The sequence below is a fragment of the Aquila chrysaetos genome, chromosome 11, assembly GCF_900496995.4.
Source record: "Aquila chrysaetos chrysaetos chromosome 11, bAquChr1.4, whole genome shotgun sequence".
In the NCBI taxonomy this organism is placed as follows: domain Eukaryota; kingdom Metazoa; phylum Chordata; class Aves; order Accipitriformes; family Accipitridae; genus Aquila; species Aquila chrysaetos.
This window is the reverse complement of record NC_044014.1, coordinates 37,427,489-37,448,334: the sequence shown is the minus strand read 5'-3', so window position 1 is coordinate 37,448,334 and position 20,846 is coordinate 37,427,489. Positions and strand designations below refer to the sequence as shown.

Genomic DNA, 20,846 nt, shown 5'->3' with positions numbered 1-20,846 from the left:
CATCAATCTGGAGCAGTGCTGTGTCCAAAGAGCATCTGAGTGGATCCTGCCACATCGGGTGGCAGTGGAAATCACCAGTGGAGTCACAAACCAGTTCTCCAGTTAATGCTTTGTCCAGTGGTTGAGGCTGACCAAGGAAAACTGCAAGGCTGAGTGTGATCTTTACTTTTTTTTTCCTTCTTACTTTCACAGTGTTTATATACTTACATTTCATATTGAATGCTGTAGTTGCCTCACAACCGTTTTAAGCTCAAGATGGAGGGTGGTTCTCAGCTACTCTTGGATGCTACTTTATTTTTGTGCCTTTCCATCATTTTTAGGGTTCTTCACTTGAAAAGCAGATACCTGTATGGCAGTATGAGTTTAGATGAAGCATGTAATAAAACTTCCTCAGAAAATTCTCACAGCCTCCACTTGCTTAGGCACCTGAGGAGCCAGAGGTAGAGTCGTAGGGTCTTTCTCCCACATAACTTTTTGAGTCTCCCCTTAGACCCATGTAAACTCTTGGTATCTTGGAGCAAAATTCCCCAGCCTAATTACAGGCCATGCAGGAAAAGCCACTGCCTTTTGTTCATCTTGAACTGTTGTCTGATGTCCCTCTAGCTCTGATCCTGAGAGGGACAGTGAGCATCAGGTTGGGCTTTCACCCTTTCTGTCTTGCTCTGTATTTGCTAGACCTCTGTCATCCCTTTTCTGAGACATCTGTCTCTCCTGACTCAAAGTTCTCAGCTTTCTTGCCCTTCCTTGAACCCTTTATAAGTCTATAATATGCTTTTTTGAGGTGGGAGAATCAGAATTATGTAGAAGAAGTATGCACTGTGGGTTCTATACAGAAACACATAATTTTTTTTGTTTCCTACTCTGTCTCTAATTATTTCAATTTTTCTCTGACTATCAAGGAGTCTGAGCCAATTTTGTTGTAGAACTAATAGTTGCAGCCCCACATTATCATTCCTGCATATTAGTATTCAATACAGTGTCCATCATTTTGTGTGTAAAGCCAGGATTTTTTTTTCCCCGGGTACATCACTCTACGTTTATTCCTGTTGCATTCCATCTATCATTTTGATTGCTCAGTCACTGAAACATGGAAGGTCCATCTGCAGATCTTTGCAGGTGGTCCTCACCTTTACTGTCTTAACTACCTTAGTATCATCCACAGAATGTCACCTTCCTAGTCACTCTTTTCCCAGACTAATTATGAATATGTTGAACAGCACAGCTCCTAGCTTGGCTGTCTGCAAGACTCCCCTGGTGAGCGGACTCTGCTGTGAAACCTTTGACCATTTAATCCTACCTTCTGTTTCCTATCTTTATAGCCAATTATTTATCCATGTGAAGACCTTAACTTTTCTCCACGTTTTTTTTCAGTTTCCATAAATGGAGGCATTGTTGACTTTTGTGGAGGGACTCAGATGGAGACTTGCTGAAAACTGTCTGGCTCATAAGAATAGAGTTATTATATTATTGATGTAAGATAAATTTTTATTTAGTGATTATGTCTACCTTTAAAATACCCAGTATGCTAGGGATATAATAGCTTCTGGTTTATTGTATTTTAAACCCTAATATGTCTTCATTTCCTCATGTTTTTAGGTTTTATGATTACAATAAAAAGGGTCTTGTAAAATTATTTTTATCTGTAATATACATTTCCATGTATAGTGGGGCCGTTGACGTCCTCCACTGTTAGGTACAGTAGTCTCGTATGAAAGAGATTTAATTTTGTTTCTTATCTAAGTTGTCACATTAGATATACGGTGCACATACTCCTTCTATTCATGATATTTAATTTTTTTTTATACCTAAACTGACATTTAGATACAAAGAATAAACTTACTTGGCTATTTCTCAATATCCTATGAGAGCTACATCAAGAATCACATTTGAAGTACTGACATTTCCAGCAACAATAGCCGTATTGTAAGCCCACTGGATATGTTGACAAAATCAAATTTTGTTAGGAAAATATGTATAAAAATTATTTGTAATAAAAGCAGGGAGAGGGAGGGGCATTAGCAAAGGACTGTCAATCCCACCCACTCAGCAGCTATATGAAATCTGGCATTTCTCTGCTGAATTGACTGTGTCATAGTTAATACTGGAGAAATGCCAGAAAATTATTTGAAATCTCTTTTTGAATCTGAAATGTGGAGGCACCAGGCAGAGGATTCCCTGAAGACAGTGAGCAGAAAAGCTGTCTGCACAGCAGACAGAGAAATCATCATTCTTAGCACTGGTATATTTTAGATTTTCTCAACCTGGTGAATAGACTCAATATAGAATATATTAATTGCTGGTACAATAAGAACTATTAAGAAACCCTAGATTTCCACCCATGATTAAGGGTGATTTCAATAATCTTTATTTTGATTGTTGCTTTCAGAAATGTTTTATCCATAAAATTCAAGTTAAATATCATGTCAGAGGAGTTGACATTATAAAGTGTTCATGATCTGACTAAATACAAGTATTGTCAAAAATGTATATGATAAACCAGGTACTTGGACTAATAGAAAGGTTTCATTCTTTAACCAGCTGCCACCTGTGGTGTTGCTCTGAATAAAAAGTGTGGAAGTTAAAGAACTGTCAGATTAAAGAGAACAACCTTGTAAAGAGGCATAACATCCTCAGTTTTCCCTGCTTGGCATCTGCGGTGCCTCTGCTCTGTTTACCAGCTGTCACTGAGGACTCGGCTGAGAAATGGGAGATTACACAGTACCCATTGTTCCTTGGAATAACCATAGGAAGATATTTCTTAATCTTTAATATTTTGTTTACTTGTTAGCACTGACAGCTAAACTTAGAGCCTTCAAACGTAGTGCAAAATGCGGGGGATGGGGGGTGTTACCTACAGGAAATTCCAATATTTATTTTGATTCATTGCAACTTGGATGAAAAGTTTCAATATCAAAAGGTATTATAGACAACTTTATCAGCTTGCAAGAGTTTAAATATCTTGGGTTTTGTTTTGAAATGTGATTTTTTTTTTTTTTTTTTTTTTTTTTTAATCCTGGCTCCAGGTTAAACTCTTTTTCTGAACTAAATGAGAAGTAGAAAACATACAAACAATGTTAAAGTTCATATTCAAGTAGAATACAATAAAAATTGTACAGTCCAACTTCTAGATTTCCATAGAAACTTTAACTGACATAACTTTGGTGTTTTGTGTTATACGTGGAACACAAAATCTGTCAGGCAATGCATTTAACAAGGAAACCAGAGAAAATACTGAATATACTTGCAGTACATTTCATGCTGTTCTTGAAAACTTAATTTTTACTTGTCTCGATGTTTTTTATATGGTGAGGTAGTATAACAAAACAAGCGTATATATATTTATGTATATAAGCCATCCCGTGTCTCTGTGTGTGCTCTTTGGAAACACTGTAATTTATTGCTACTGCTGAAGCAGAAAATCTGTGGGATGTCTAATATGTGGTTCTCAGAAAGCAATTCTGTTGAGTGGCAGGAAGAGAAGCTAGCTGGTTATGCCACTTTGGAAGTGTATGTGGCTTCACAGCTCTTGATTTGAGTTGGTCTGTAAAATGGGTATACGACTCATCTTACTTCATCGGTATCTCAAAGCTTATCCTGTAAGGCATTTCAGTATTCTTCAAAGAAATGTCTGACATTTGTAAACATAAAAAGGATGGTGGACAATGGACTTAGATTAAAATACAAGTAGATACTCAGATGTAGAATGTGATGAAAACCAGTTACACCTGAAAATCTCTTGCCCCTGCCTTAAATGACTTAATAGGCTGACTGGAATTGGTGGTTGTTTTGAAACTGTACCCTACTAGTGTAGAGCAAAACCCCATCATTAAATATTTAAAGACCGTGAAGACCTTGATAAGTTTATGGAATAAGTGATAGTGGCATTATCTGCTCTGAAGGACACATCTGTGACAGATAATTTTAAGCAGACACAGGGCATTTAACTTTTTTTCTAATGTCTCCCATCACACACACTAAGAAATGGCAACAGGACTGTAGATCCTGAAGAAAGTGGGCTGTAGAAAGCTTTCTTCATCACTTTAAGACTTTTAAATAAATCAGCTCATGGGATTATTGTGGTCTGATTTAATACCTGCTTCAAGGCAACATAAAAACACAATATGTTTTTAGTACTGCTACAGATTATATATTTCAATACAGCATATTTTTATTTATGTCTTGGTGGCACTGGAAGAGATTGACGGTAAGTGGTGTAGAATTAAGTGACAGCCTACCTATTATGTGCATCCCATATTTCAAGCCAAATGGTCAGGCTGATGTTAGAGAGCTTTGTCAATGTCTTGCTGATGCCCACTGTGTTATTTTCTTTCTTTCTAGTTTGCTTTTTTAGTCCTGGTGTTTTGTCTGAGGATGTCTTTTAGTTGTGCAATGAAGAAAATAGTAATCTTCAGCAGATACCTTTAAAAGCATACAGTATAGGCCTGGTTTTCAAATCTTTGCTAGGGTCAGAATTTGAACCATTACCTCACATACATAGTTTCATAATATATGATGTGCTTTAAGGAATTTCAGAATCTTCCTGACCTGACTTTTGCCAGTAGGATTTACTTTTAGAAGTGTAGAAGTTAGGAAGACTGTTCCTATGTGTAACATGCCTGTGAACAGTATTCTTGCTTCAAGGGGTAGATCATAGCTGTAGTTATAAAACTTAGCTCTAGTCTTGGAGTTAAAATGGAAGAAATAACACAATGGATCTGCCTAGTCTCAGCTGCTGCTGACTGCTGTTTACTGCATTACCTGTTTCCTTTCTGCCCAGTTCAACATCATCTCCATTTTGGCAATTATTAACTAGATTATTTCAAAATATACTAGTCCTAGCTAACTTTTTTGGCTATATCAACTGAAAATATAGCTATTGTTGGTGAGTTTTTTCTTAAAAAAAAAAAAAAAAAAAAAAAACAACAAGAAGAACCAGCCCCCCCCCCCCAAAAAAAACCCAAACAAACAAACCCCCGAAACCAACCAACCAAAACAAAACCAAAAAAAATAAACAAAACAAGCCCCCCAAACCCCATGTTGCTGTAGTTGCACTGAATGGTACTGTAAATCAAATATTAGTCAAATAGATATATTCCTTTTTGTATTCTTTGGGGAGTTAAATGTCTGTGGTGCAGTATTGATGAAGAAGCCTGTATCATGCTAGGGAGAAAGTGGAATCTGTAGTTGGTATAAATGGATAATGTTAATTAAGAAATCAAGTATGCAGATTTGGCTCACCTCTAAAGAAAAAAGATCATTTGGCATTTTTCTGTTAATGAAGAATTTTTACATTAAGTTGAAAAAAGACTTGGCATGAAGCAGATGTAATTAGTAATGAGATGCAGGCAGCGTTCTGGGAGGAAGATTTCTTGCCAGAACATACACTTGAAAAGGAGAACAAATAGGAGATACAAAAATTGAGTCAGGAAACTCTGCTCCTTGAAAATGTTTCTTTCCGTGTAGTTGCTACTCTTTGTTTGGATTTGGATACCATCACCCAGGTTCTCCTTTTGATCCTGTACCTATGTATGTTACTTTGTTCCATCTTCAGACCTGCATTGCCAATGCTAGTATGACATCAGAGGGAGCCATGTTGCACTTTCAGGCCTTGGATGTGGTTTGTTCAGGAGCTCGGGCTTCAGACCTTTGTGTTCAAGCACAAACTGAAGACCTCTTCAGAGCTCCCGGGGTAAATCTGTTCAGTCTCCACCTTTCAGACCTTTCCCGAATCATGCTACCCGAAGTGATACTTCCTAGGACTGAGCTGGAAACAGGGCATGCTTCTCGGCATCAGGAGGGGCCCCAGTTCTCCTCCTTTTCACTCAGTAAAGCCAGTTGCCTGCAGAGAGAGAAGGTGTGAGAGCTTCCTGAGGAGTAGAGTGGGCAGAGTTCACTGCCCACATGTCATGAAATTGCACAAAAATGAGGATCTACCTGGGAAGTTGCCATGGCTTGGCAGAGTTGTGCACATACTTTATTTACATTTCTTACTCCTTTCCTATGTACTCTGATCTTTCTGAAAAGTTAATTAGTCTAGTTGTTCTCATCAAGTTTGGCTTTTTTGCATGTGTTCGAGTATCTTTCCAGGCACCTTTGGGAGGCTGACTATAAGGAAATCATCTGGATGGGTCCATCTTAAAGTTACAGGCTTGGTTAATTTTTCATGTTAACATATTTCTGAGCAGGATAAGAATTGTTTGTTCTCTTCTCAGTAAATCACTCCATAAAGTTTTGTTTTTCTGATTTGAAAACAACCCCTGATTTCTCCCCAAATGAGGTTCATGCATTTGCATTATGAAACTTTCATTCCTTTTTACAGTTGATAATGCCTGAGAAAATAAATCAATTAAAGGTTACTGAAGTACTGAAGTGTGCAGTTCTGTTGTAACTGAATCCAGAAGTGTCACCAGGCTTAATGAGATGATTTGTCTCTACCAGTATAGGGTTGTTTTTTGTCATTTATGTTCATTAACCTTTTACTTTAAAATTGCTCAAATTATAGTACATCTTCCCATAGGAAGCATCCTCATTAAAATAGTTAACTTCATATAAGAAAAATAACTTCTGGTGTTTGGACTCCATTTTATTTCATATACTTTTAGCCAGTTGTTAGGAAACATGCTCTTTGACCAACCTTGGCAATTCCCATCCTTAAATTTTACAGTTTTAATTTGGTTTTGGACAATTTTTAGTATATGTAGTAGTTTTGTAATGTCAGTACTAGTTAAAAATTATTTTAGTAAATATGTGGAATGTTAAGGAATATGCATCTGATGAAACACTTTATACTATATTTGCTAGGGTCCAAATATACCCATGTATTTCCCATTCATTAGCATCACTTAATTTATGTTTTGGGAACCCCAGTCTGCAAAGTTTATAGTGTTTAAGCACCGGCGTGATTTTTTTTTTCTTCTCTCTTGAGTTCTGTGAAGTCATTTTGTTAAATTTTCTTATTCTCCCTTTTAGGAAGAATGACCACAGCTTTGATTTTTCTGATACTTCACATGATTTCAGCAATCCTTACTAATTAACTGAAGCCCTTTGTATCCTGGACGTGTGGTGGTTGAGGTGGTTACTGTAGTGCTGACTTGGCCAGTAAGAGGAGCTTTTGGTGGAACTTGGGCCTAAGCCTGGGCAAGCGCAATACTTCCAGGGGTGGTGACTGAACCTTGCATCTTCACAGGAGGATCTCTGGATTGCTGTCCATATTCTATGTACTCCTATAAATTATGCAGGAACTGTATACAGTGACTAATAGAAGCCAAGTGCTGACAGTACTGGGGATAGTCCTTCAATCTATTTTTAAATCTATGTAGTGCAGCAATACCAAAATAGTACATTTTGGATGCAAAAGGCTTTCATAAGGCTTCAAGAACATAGCGCAGGGCCAGGCCCAACGCCATGTAAGTAACCAGTCCTTTCTCTATTATCCCACCAAAGAGGCAGGCTCTTATGTGCAGCTCTATCTGGGTGCTGGGGAAAGAAATTATATTCCTCAAACAAGTTCCTCAGCATACAGTCAAACACTTCTTGTTCCCCTTTAATGTTGGAGTCCTTAAACCCTTGCAGCATTTCCAAGACCTCATCTACAGACAGGGTCATGATTTTTATTCAACTGTGAATGAATTTTAGACTGTTATTTTACCCATAATCCCTTTAGATATAAACGGTTGACCAAGTCTGGGACTAGGAATCGATCCAGCCACACCTAGAGTCCGACAGGAGTTTAGAAAGCAAGGGGGTCTTCTCTGAACCTTGTGACTCAACGGGAAGGTCTTCCTTACCCTTTCCAACATTTCCTTTTACCCTGTTATGTTTTTGGTCTCTACATACATAAGTTTAGCTTGATTCTGATTTAATTTTCCTGTGTGCATTTCATCCATGTAATAGAGTAAACCTTGCTGACGAATTCTGTGAAGTCACATTTTTATACAAATTTCTATTAAATCATTTTTCTTTAATACAATTGGAGGTGATTCTTTAAGTGATCCAAAACTCTCTCATTTTTTTAATTCCCCCCACGACAACATGTATTTGATGGAAATATGAAAGGATCTGATGGTCATTTGCTTCTTAGTCATATAGCAATATTTGGTGTTTTTCTTAAGATCATACCTTCCGGATTTACTTGATTAAATGAGGCTCTTGCTGCTTAGATCTCTGGGAAGTTGAGCAGTGGATCTGCAAGTTTCTCTAAGACAGAAATTCTCAGTGTTCCTTCCAAAGATGCAGGAGCTGAGTGTCCTCACATCCCAGGGCATTGGTGGAGTCTGTAGTGCTGGTGGTTATAGACTCAGTCTTAGATTTGTTTTGCTAGGATTTCAAGGTATCCACGTGTTTTTTAGGTTTTCTGTCTTTTATAGACTATTGCTGTATTAGGGAACCAAATACTGCATTAAAGAAGTGAGCTAATGAGTTACTGCTAGTAAAAATTATTAAAATGAGGTAGTAAATACTTTTAAGATGTGCAGTCAAATAGCTGTTGCATTTATGTCAACTGAAAAACAGATTCCTGGTCCTTTTGTAATTGCGATTGTACTACAGTTATGTTATCCCTTTCATTGTGAAAGACTGAGCTTCTAGTATCATTCTCCTCTTTACTGATGTGATCCCTTAGCAATTGCTCTTCTGAAAACTTTTGAACCTTTGCACTTTGTAGGCTGCTTTACTCTCTTCTCTCCCGCCCAAATTTCTTGCTCTAGGGCAAGTATTCAAGGACTTTCTTGACCACTTGCTTGCTGAACCAAAACCTTTGAGCCTACAGATAGAGAAGAAAAGATGAATCAGACAGGGAAGACTGGCGGGTGAAAATAGGGAAGAAAAGAAATGCCTTAGTGTTAAAGCCTCTCTTTCCTCCCTCACACACATGAAGAACAGAAGAAAAGTATGTCTGCATGTGGATTTAAATAGGGAAAATGCCTAGAATCCAGTGTTCCTGGAAAAAGTAATTCAATTTCTCTAATTTTTCATATGTTTGTTGAATTAAGGCAGACTTTTAGATACTTTGTGTCAGGAAAAATACTGGAAAGGTCTCTGTTTCTCCTAATTCTTTCTCTTCTGTTTGTTTTTCTTCTTACAGGCCAATTTAATAAGGCAGTTTGGTAATCCTGCAATTTGAGAATCATAATTGACTTGATCTTGTCTGTCTCTTTTTTTTAATGGATTTTCTTCTCTAATACTGCTTTTCTCCGCAGTCCTTGACATATTTCTAAGAATTCTTACCTTAAAATTTTTTATTAATGTTAGCACACTTGAGCAGTGGAAGATTGCCAGAGATGTGAAGGAACAGTGGGCTAAATGTCACTTGTCTGGAGAAAAGGTTCTGTGCAATTTGTGGTGGTTTTTCTTTTTCATAGCACTGATAACCAGAGGAGAATATTGGTGAATATTTTTGATGGAAAGTGAGTCTTGGAGCGTCAGCCTTTTTTGGGAGGAATCTTTTTCTTTGAACTGTAAAACATTTGACACAGAGGTGATACATGCCTGTATACGTATGTGCGCGTTTTGTACAAAGGCTATAATCAAAGATTTTTTTAAAGTTAGGAATTCAGAGACTCAGAAGTTCTGGATGTACCATTTCTTTATTCTTCCCCCTGTGGTATTGAGCCTAAGGCAGGAGCCTTCTGGAGCAAAGGAATGTGATTCCAGATGATTTTATGATAAATATGTACATCAGAGGTGAATTAAGTTTGCACCAGTAACTATAAATCTGATGTTTCCAACACCTTGACTGTGAGACTTCACTTCTTAAATATTCTTTTGCTGTATCTTTTTGTGGGTAATTTTGTTTAAGAAGCTTTAGAAAAGTTGTATTATATACTGCTGGATATATTTAGGAGCAGGATCAGTTTTCTTGTGAACTGTTTTTGAACTTCATGATTATTAGAATTTTCAACATATGAACAGTGGTTGAGGAACATTGTCTGTTATTCAAGTGGCTCCAATTTTCTTTGTGTCAAACAACTGGGGATTATTGTTCTTCAACACCAGCTCCTTAAACAGGCATCTTAACTCATCCTTATGATAAAGAATTAAAGACCTAATTCCTGATTATTTGCTGAAGTTTTGTAGCAGTTTTAGCATATTTGTGAATATAAAGTAATTTGGAAGCTGAATACTTGTTTCAGGCATGATTTCCTGCATTGTTAGAGGAGCTCTACCCTTCTTCCCTACCAGCAAAACTCATTATAGGTTGTATTCCTAAGGTTTTCAGCCGTAGCATTGCATAGTTTTCTTTCTCTCCCCATTTAGACCAAGGCTTTTTCTTATTTATCTATGAAAAATGTGTTGCAAATCAATTTTTTTTTCATTAAGAAAAAGCTATTGAAAGAAAAAACTCATTGGCCCAGTTCATCCTCTGCTTCTGCATTGGTTTGTACAGCAGTTCTCTGGTGCTCAGCTCGAGGCTTCTGTGCCCACTGCAGCTCCCCAGGCTGGCAAAGCCTGTTATTGTAGTGTCCTGCGAAGGGGCTGCTGCTTACTGTCTGAGCTGTGCCTCATGTGGTGGTGTCCCGATAGGGAAGGAAACTGTGCTCAGGTGATAGAGTTTTCTAAATGAAATTGCAAGTGGTGATAAGTATTGGTTCAACATAATCTGTTCTTCACTTGCAGAGCATATAATGTGTAGATGCGATTAGCCTCACTTGACAGACTGGGTTATAAGTTAATTCATCCTTGACTTTGCTGTAATCACTTTTGGTGGTTTTGAAGTGCAGCAAAAGCTTCTCTGTTTATGCCTGCTAAGACTGCCGATGCGCACCACTGTGCCGTTTGCCGGTGGTATGTGGGTGAAGCGCTGTGGCTCAGTAGAAATCATCAGCTGTGCATTAATTGGATGTTAAAAATATATTAAAGTATATTTCACTTAGCTTTTCCTGGATTAAACTATTACAGTTTCAAGATGCGTATTTTCCAGATATTTTTAAGAAATTTTAACTCATAACTTTCATATTTTTATTACGAGTTTCATTAAAAAAGAATAATATTTAAACAGAACAGGTCTTGCACTTTCTGTTTTCTTTAGTATTTTTTAAATGTCTCTACAAAATGATCTTTATTTAAAGTGCATTTTTGTTCTGATGAGAATATACAAGAAATGTTCCCATTGTGTTTTCTGTATTCCGATGTATGCTGTTGGACATCTGTTTAGTATGTGTTGGGGTTTACTGAAGAAATGCAGGGGTTTAAGCTGTAATTCATGAAAAGTAGTAAGAGCTTAGGGGTGTTTTTTACATCTGAAAAATAGCGCATGGAGCAGAACTCTTTTTCTAGAAAAACTGCAAGGATTTTCATAGCAGCTTACTGCCAGTCTAAAATCTCTAGAAAGAGATGAGATTTGGTTGGGGGAGAATGGAAGCGAAGTCCTTAATTTGATCTTTAGAGGAATGATTGTTTTACAAGGTACTTCCCTTGAAATCACTCAGGCTAACAAGTTCTGTGCTGAGCATCTGCTCTGTATCCAGCTTACCCTGTACAATTGCTTATCTGATGCTAGTCTTGCTTCCTCTTCTGAATTTTCTTGTCGTCTTCTGAATGTTTTCATGCTTTTGAAACAAGTTTTCAGTACTAACCTGAATTCATGGATTGTCTTATTTCTTCAGACTACTCTGCTTGATCATTCCAGCTTTTCAATGTTTTATTCTCACTCTGGCAGTGTGATGGGGATCTATGAAGCTGACCACCCTGTGCTGTGTCCATGTGCCCTGCCTTATTCCAACTTTCTCTTTCACAGGGCTGATGCATGGGCTTCTTACCGGCTTCAGCACTACAAGTAACACGGTGAATACTGTGGAGAGGGAGTAGAAGAAGTGAGCTGCTCTATGGATAATGCATTGGGTTCTTCTGCACATATGTAGAATAAGGTCCAGCTAGCAAGCCAGAAGTGAGGAAGTTGTGGAAGAAGATTGCTCAGAGAAGCAGAAGGGATATAGTACAGCTGGAGTTTTTATTGGAAGCCATATCTGTCCAGGATTGAAAGGTGAGATTTCCTGTGGGTTTTTTTTTTCATTTCATTTTTGGTTTAATCTGTTAGATACAGGGAAGATGGTTTGGGGGTTTTTTTTGGTTGGGTTTTTTTTTGTTTGTTTGTTTTTTTACAAAAAAGAAATTGGTGACAGTTATCTGAAGAAGCATGTATGTTAATTTGCTTTAGTTTAGTCGCTTTACTTAGAATTTGGGTTTAGGGCAGTTCTAGTGATCGAATGTCCTTGGAACAAAAATTTCAAAGGAGATGACTCTTACCTGACAGCTTAGTAAAGAGAACTGGAGATGTGCAGAGACTGAATAAAATGCTTGAAAACTGGAGGCAGATTGGAATGACAGAAAGAAGCATGACAAGATCCTTGATAGAAGGCTGAAATCAGACAAATACAGAATAGAAACAGAGTAAGAATGAGTTAATAGAAAAATAGTTTGAAGACAAGATCAGTTATCTTGTTACTTGATGCTTTTAAATCAAAATTTTATAGAATTCAACAAATACCACCACGGAGCTAGCTAAGACATTCTTAACTATGGTTTGCAGGGGATGTCCAAACAGATGACAGTAGTGCTCCCTTCTAGCTTTTTTCTTATCTGTTTGAAGCATGTAGAAAGCATCCTTTATGTGGTTTAAATTGTGGTGTATAAAATTATAGCTGGCAATTAGAGGTGGGGAAGAAGGTTGTGGTCAGGATAGAGAAATCATTGGGAAGACCATGTGAATTGTCCTATGTACGTTAGAAACCGTGTTCCTCATGTTTTAAATGGGAAGTGTCTGATGGTGGAAGGCACAGCATGTAGAAGGGGAGAGGGAAAAGGGCAGAGAAGCATACCAGGTAGAAACAAAGTGCTAGGAAGGGCACCAAACTGAAAAGTTGACCTAATTCTACATTTTACTGGTAAAATAACCTTTTTCTGGATCCACTAACAAAAGGTAGATGTTTCATGTTAAGTAATTTTCTAAGTGTGTCATTTAAGTATTTGCTCATTGGGTCATTGCCTGAAAGGCTGCTAACGCTGCTCTGTAGGGAATGTGTGCTATTAAATGTTATAAAAGATTTACGGTTTGTGTTCTTGATAATCTCAGTAGTACAATCTGAGCTTTATTTGTGGTATCATCTAAAACTTGATGTAATTAATTCCAGTGCGTAAGATTAACTATATTCACATCCATTGCCTTTGTCAGTCAACCTGATTAATTAACTTCCATGCTATTGATTCTCTGTGGGATATCTAAATGTATACAAATGACAACACAAAGGTTTGGATTTTTTAAAAATTATAAGTAATCTTTTAGCATACACTCTCTTAGTTGATATTCCTTCTGCTAAGGTTTGTCCCATGAACTTGTTAAGTCTAGCTTATGGACAAGAAAAATACCGTGGATGTTTTTATGATTGTACTTGTGCTTTCAGTTACAAAGGGTAGTCAAACAACCTATTAGTAGTAAACTCTGACTGATTTGTGGCAGGAGTAGAGCAACAAAACCTTCTCAGCATCATGAACTAATGAAAGCTTGTATATAAAATTTAACAAGTTGATCCTGTTGTCTGATAGGTTAATGTGCGAGGTATTATCTAGGCAGTAAATTTTTCTCATTTTTGTGGAGGAAACAGGGTTAGAATCGACCTAGTTAGAAAATTTGAGGCTACTTTTTATGTCACTGTTTTAGCAGCATGTCTCAAAATAACATTCCTTTGCAAAGTGATGACACAACAAACCCCAGAAAATTCAAACTGAACAGGCTAATCTTTATCAATACTTTACATTTAACTTAATTTTGTAAAGACTAACTAGGGTTAAATTGTATCAAGGCTGTATTTGTTGGGCAAAATTACAAACCCCAAGGAATTTTGACAAGATATTGAGGTTTTTCTATTTATCGTTATGATTTTTTTCTCTAAGTTTAAATTTAGAGCAGAACATTCACAAATAGGAAAGTTTAAAAATATTTATTCTGTTAAGCAGTAAGCATTGACCCACTCTAAAATATGAATCATCCCAGCTAACTGAAGAAATCATTCTGTATTTTTTACAAAGAGAAGGCTATTCTCCTGAGTTTTTGTTCTACATATTTGCTTCTGAAAGTAGAATCAAATTTCCCAATTGTTTTGCTGGATTGGATTGGACACTATTAGGTTTAAAATAAATTTAAAAAAAAAAAAAAAAAATCTAATTTTTGAGAAGTATTTTTCTCACCAGTTGCTTAGTTCATTACTGAATGGATAGTACTCTCCTGTCTCTATTTGTAGATAATAAATAGCCCATCTATTCAGACAATCAAAACCAGCGTGTCAAGGGAAATGCTTCAGTCTTCACAAATGTGCTTATGAGCTGGGACTCAGCTTCTCAGAATTTGCATTTGTAAGCAGCATGACCTGTACCAACAAGACTTTGACCGTTTTATTGAGAGAAAAGATCTTGGTCCGTAGTTGCCATCTGAGAGCAAAGAGATAAGATTCCAGAAATACTGTCTTACCAGCTGTATCTTTCTGCAGAAGTTACAGATCTTTATCAGTTCTTTTCTGTCATTACTATGTGGATGTCCTGAGAGTGGCAATCTCCTTTTTGTTCTGTGTCTTTTTTTTTTCTTTTTTTTTTTTTTTAATTAAAAAAAAAATATGTTTTTTTCAGTCTCTTGCTCTTACTATTTGAGGTTACCTTCTCCTTGATCAAGCTTAAAAAAAACAACAAAAAAACAACCAACCAACCAAAACAAAACAAAAAACCCAAAACACAACCACCAACAAAACCCCCCTCGTTTGTCCCCCCAACTTCCTAACCAGTTATGCAAGAGAATTTCTGTGAATTTTAAGTTATCTCAGCTAGTTATATTTTCAGTCTGCTTTGAGCTGAATATTTCTGTATGTAAAGATTACCCTGTTTTCATCCATTGCTTAAGAATGGAGTGAAAAACCCCAAACCTTGTGTCTATGGTGAATCTGCTTTTATATTTCATTTTGGACTTTATGAGAGAGGAATGCCTAGAGTCTAGGACACTTGCTGTTTTGTATTTCTGTGGAAATGCAAAGTGGTAGAAGCACACTCTGCAGCACTGAAGTGGTTTGGCCTCCAGGCATGCTGCTGGGGGTTGTGCTGTCTTAGGTACAGTCTCTTGGGTCCTTATTTTCCGATCGGGTTGCAGCATTGCAAGCAAGATGCAGTGAAGTCCACATGTGTGTTTTGCAGAAAGCTGAGGGTGCTCAGGGCTTGATCAGGTCTGTTTTCAAGAACCAATTCACAAGAGTTAACGCTGTTTCTTTGTGGGGTGAAAATGTAAGGATTATCTGTTGTTGGATTATATTCATTAGGGAAAAGCAAAGATGTTTGTGGATATGGTATATGTTTCTGAAGATTGGAGGAAAGTAACTGGAAGGTTTAACAACAAACCGCAAGAAACCAAATCCAAGATGGGTTTTGAGTGAAGGTCTTTCTAACTATTTTCCTTCTGTTTATTTTTTGGTTATGATTAATACCTACATTTAATTTTTCCTCAATATAAGATGCTGCTTCAATAAGATGGGTTAAGATGTTATGGCAAGTCCATATCTGTATCAAGTCTCTCTGAATTTTTTTGTTTTCTTCTCCTGGGCATTCATTGCAGAATGTATGGGTGAATCTGTGAATTTGTTTAGTTTTATGCTTTTTTGTGATGATGTTTTTAGTGCCAGATCTTCTAGGCTACATCACAGGTGTTCCAAAAAGGTCTTTCAGGTAGACTTATTGTTGGTACTGCTCTTATTTATTAGCACACCAGTGCAAGTAAAAATGATACTTCAGAAATAGAGAGTTGTAGCAAACTCCTAGAATAATTCTTTTGCTAAGTGTCTTGTCGTGTATCCTTGTACAGTTTATACCACACACAAAAAAGGTGAAAAGCAATTGTGTTAATCCATAAAATGAGGCATTATTATAGCAGATATACTTCTTACAAATTTGCTGTTGATGCCATTTTTCAGTCATGTAAATAAAATGGTTTTCTTGTGCTGTGCTCAACCATACTCTTTTCAAACACTGGATGGATTGTTGTGTTGCATTAGTGTTGCCTGTGGTTAGCACTTCAGTCATAGGGCAGGTTTGTAGTAGGATTTATATGAAAGAAAATAGTTACATTTTCACCTTCTGATAACTTCCTTAGGTAAAGCTCTGTCACATGGAATCCCTGTTCCTTATATATGCATTTATATTGAAGTTTAACAATAGTTTCAAATTATAATCTTTTGTGGGTGTGTTAAGCTCCTGTTTAGTTGGCGGAAGATCCTTGTGCACACTCAAGGGCATTCCTGTCCTGTCATTTCTCGTGTGACTTAGGAAATACAGGTTGTAATTGTAGTGATGGCAGAAATATGGAAACCCCTATTTAATGCAGTGTATTGGATGACCTGTGGTTTCTTTTAGATTTTATACCACTGTTGTGTTCTTGGGTACTGCGAGAGCGCTCTCACTCGCTCTCCCTTATCTTCTCTTACTCTCTTCCTGACTATAGTCCTAAGCTATGGGGGCAAATATTTTCTGTTACTTCATTTTTATGTAGTAACTTGCTTAGTGTGGAACAGGCCCCACCTGCTTGCTCAGCATTCTGATTTTGTCCTCACGTAACTCTTCCATAAAATTTGTGTCCTAGGAAGGATCTCTCTCTACAGCTGAACCAGAGTCTCTTTCAACAGTGGGGTGGTCGTCTTTGTGAAGTGGATACTTTTATGGTTATTTTGCATAAAATTACTGCATTATTTTTCATCCTTTCCCAGATGCTCTTTTAATCTCAGGTCTACTCTACCAAGTGTAGTAAATGAATTCCAAAACTCATTGTTTTCTTCCATCCTCAAAATAAAAGCCATCACTTGAGGGCAGAAGTAGCAGCAAAATTAGACTCTTCCTATTTATGTAGCATAGAATGATATCATGGCTGGAGATGGCTGTTCAGCTCCTACCTTCAACCAGTTTTAACTTCTAATTAAAAAAAAAAAAAATTCAGCCTTTGGATATGGAAACTCCTTATTATTTCTTTCCTCCCTAACTTTATTCAAAAAGTATTTAAAGAGAAAAATCTGTTATGAATACTGGCCCTTTTACAGGCTTGAAGAATGTAGTTTCATCTTTGGTTATAAAAACCTGTATTGGAGAAAGTACCCCAAGTAGTGGATAATAATCTATTAGTACTGCATGTACTGGCATATAGATCACACACCCCTTGCCTACCCCCTCACTCCCCCAAGCTGGCAATCACTTTAGGTCTACATACAGATTTCCTGGAAACTTCTTATTTCTTAGCAATGGCACCTATGCTGACGTCCGGAAGCTTGATTTGAATCAATAAATGTAATGAGTAGTAAGATTAATTCTTCCAGCACTCCAAAATCTTTTGGCAGTTGCATTAAAGTTTCAAATCTCATATCAATTTCTCAAGCAAATTTATTTAGTGGACTCCGTTTATGGCTCCTTTGGACAATATAAGAATGTAATAAAAACATGCTTCAGAAAAAAGGAGGGGTGGTGAAGGAGCAGGTGACCAGTGCCACCCAACCCAAAGTCATAGGATCAGCAAAATGCTGTCAGCTGCACATTGTTTCTAATGTGCTTCATTTAGAAAGTGACAATTTAGTTGAACTCACTTTAGGGGATGGGAAGATTTTGGGGTCATTTTTCTTTTGTCTGTGCAGAATAAGCTGTTTTATCTGTTCTTTAAGGAAACTTGCTGTATCATGCAGAAAGAGTCAGGTATAACCAGTTAAAGTGGCTTTATAAAAACTGATAGAGATTTCATCTTTCAGATATTTCAAGGATTGTTTTCTCTTTCAGACAGCTGAAAATTATCAACTGTTATCCAGTCTGAAATGGTCAGATTTTGACTGAATCACAACAATTCAGTCTTTCCTTTTTTTAGTTTAAATCCACAGGTTCTCTTGAGTTGTACAGGAGAGGAAAAGTAAGTCTTTCCGAGTTGAAAAAAATATGCATGTATGGACGAGTTGGTTTGACAATATGCTGCTTTGCCTATGTAAAATAATCAGTAGCAGGAGGGAACATTCAAAATCCTGCTTTTATTTAAGCAGCTGTGGTGTTTAAATAGTGGATTTAGCATGTCATACTGCATGAAAAGAGATTAGATGCCGATAGGTCTGAAGTTCTACAGTCTCCTGTATGGTATTTAAATTATCAAGAACAATTGTTGCTTCTGTTACCTTGTAATAATGCTCTTGCTTTAGGAGGGAAGATTATTTACCCATTTTGCCAACAGAAGAGCTGTTGTATTTAGCATAAGAAAACTACTGTGGAAAGAATACTGGCTGTGTATTAACTGAAGGTAATTGTGCTCGCTGTGACCTGGTCTATAATGAAGAAATTTTCTGTTTTCCCTTTGAATGGCACTGTTCATTATGCAGGACATAAAAGTTAAAATTCAGACCTGAAGCCATCTCAAGAGATTAGGTAATTAAGAAGTCACTTTGTGATGGAATAGGCAGTGACATAAGCCAACACTACATAGGCAGTTATTACCACTGTGCAATAAATGCTTAGTCCAAGTATATTTTTTCCACCTGAAGATAATCTGAGATTTGGTGTTAATTAGCTGTCGTGTTCTGTTGGTGTGATCACATGCACATACTCTTTCTGTTTATGTACATATACATACACACCTATATGTATATTTGTTTTCATTTGTGCTACATATTTGTATGGAGTATACATATCGAGAGATTTTGTTTGTTTATGTATGGTTCAACTAGCTCTAGAAATATTCATTTCTCAGATTGAAAATCAGTGAAATTTTATGCCTTCCTTCAAGTCTAGCGTTCAGGCCACAGTAGTTTTCAGATCACTGCAAGGAATTTATTAGATCTCCAAAAGGATATTGTGTGCATTTCTTCGCTATAGGTACTGTGGTATACTATAATCAGAAAGATAACATATAAAAATATCAATAGAATAATCCTGATGCTTATTGTTATTTAGTTGTTTGATATTTCTTTGTGGAAGCAGAAGGCAACTTGATGGCCTTTGATTTATTTAGTTAGTTATTTTGCCTGAAAAATGTATACTGCATGTCTGTATATTATGACCATATACAAGTGTCTCTGAAGTTGGCCAAACCAGCTTAGCGATCAGGTTTCTTCTTGGTACCTTTTAAGCCTCAAAAGGCTGGGACACGTAGGTTTATGTCTTTCTGTGACACCACAGGTTGTCCTTTGTGGCATTTTTTTCTAATTCAGTCAGTAGGTTTTCACTATTAATAAATAAATATTTTTTACAAATCACTCAACAACAACCTGCCCTTAGCCTATGGATTGTCAAATTTTTGAATCTGTGAAACTAATACCTCTAAGCTTTCAACTGTACGTGGTGTCTTTTAGATGTAATCAAAGCATTCTGTGAGGATATCTACTAGCAAACTTCTTGAGAAAACAATAACCACCTCTTCCTCTGATTTAAGGTAAAAAGAGGATTTTTGTACAAAAATCTTGTCTCAGGAGACTGTCAGAGACTTAAAGGCACTCATTTTTTTGCTGTTGTAGAGCATAGTGATACAGCTTTTTCAGATCTCATAATGACACACATATCTAGTGTATTTGTCCCGGTTCAAGGTCCTAACTTTGTGTGGATCCTCTTGTTTAAAATGGCTTATTGGGCAACAAACTATGGAGATTTTTGAGAAGGATTCTGTATCAAGAGCTTTTGGCCAAATTCCTCACCAGTGTGTTTTAAAGAAGTTAGGCAGCTGGGACTTCAGCAGAGAAATTCTTACACAGACAAATAATTGATTAGAAAGTAGGAAACAGAGATCAAAAGTCTAGGATCAGCCCTTACAAAGGAAGGAGTTCACCACCGGAGTACCATCAGGATCTTTGATGTTTGTTGTATTCCTGAATGACCTGGAAAATAGGTTAATGGGGAGATGAGAAAATTTAACGATGGTAGTAAGTTGTTTAGGGGGTACTGAAGATGAGACCTGACAAGGAAGATCTGCAGAAGACCCTGTGACAGCGATTGCCATTAAAATGCCAAATGAAATTCAGCGTAAGTAGTTGACAAAAGATACATGTGGGGAAATAATAATTCTAATTTCATCTCTGAGCTGATTGTTACCATTTGGGAGCAAGAGTTTGCACTCGCAGGAGATAGTTCCATGAAAATGTCCAGTCAATATTTATCAATCACTAAATTAAAAAGGTGTTATAAAGAGAGTAGATAGGAATCAGTTGTTCACTACCGTTTTGAGTGTGAGAACCAGGTGATCTCAGATGAAGCTTGCAGGAGCCGGGGCTCAATGTGAACAGGAGAGGTGGTTTTTCACCCCACTGGTGTTTGAGCTGTGGCACACACTTCCAGGGGATATTGTGGGTGCTGGAAGCTCACACGGGCTGGAGGGAAGAGCAGATGTTTTTCTAGAGGAGAAATCCATTGCAAGTTACTGAGCAACTGAACTGAATATGACTTGACAACTGCCTGATCTGGAAGTGGTTGAACATGAAGAAAGATTCAAGGATGTGTGTGTTCTCTCTTTTATTTCTCCGCTCCCTTGGCTTGTGCTTTTGACATGGATCAGAGGCAAAGAAGTGGCCTAGCCCTCCAGACTGCTCCATCTGGTATGGCCTTTTTTACCTTTTGGCATTGTGCCAAGTGTTGCCGTAAGATCTGTCTGAGTGGGAGCAGGGCTAAAATTCCCTAATGCCCATTACCCATCTCAGCAGCAAATGCATTTTTATTGCTTTAATCAAGTTCCCTGAAAGAAATGAGAGCGCTATTGGGACGGATGTGCATGTAGAATTTTTCTATGTGAGTGAAAGCTTAAATAGGATGAGCTAACCAGAGGATTCAAGCTCTGTGGATGAAAACTTAAGATAATTATCTCTTCTGCCTATTTG

At 37.2% G+C, this 20,846-nt stretch overlaps 1 protein-coding gene across 16 annotated transcripts in view; it reads left to right on the top strand.

The window, feature by feature from the left end:
* Window positions 1-20,846, top strand: part of PCDH15 (protocadherin related 15) — an 852,429-nt gene that overhangs the window by 117,823 nt on the left and 713,760 nt on the right. For all 16 annotated transcript variants that reach the window (XR_003925762.2, XR_003925760.2, XR_003925761.1 and 13 more), the window contains one exon: window positions 11,735-11,980. The gene's annotated coding sequence lies outside the window, so the exon portion shown is untranslated. The remainder of the gene's footprint in view (window positions 1-11,734; window positions 11,981-20,846) is intronic.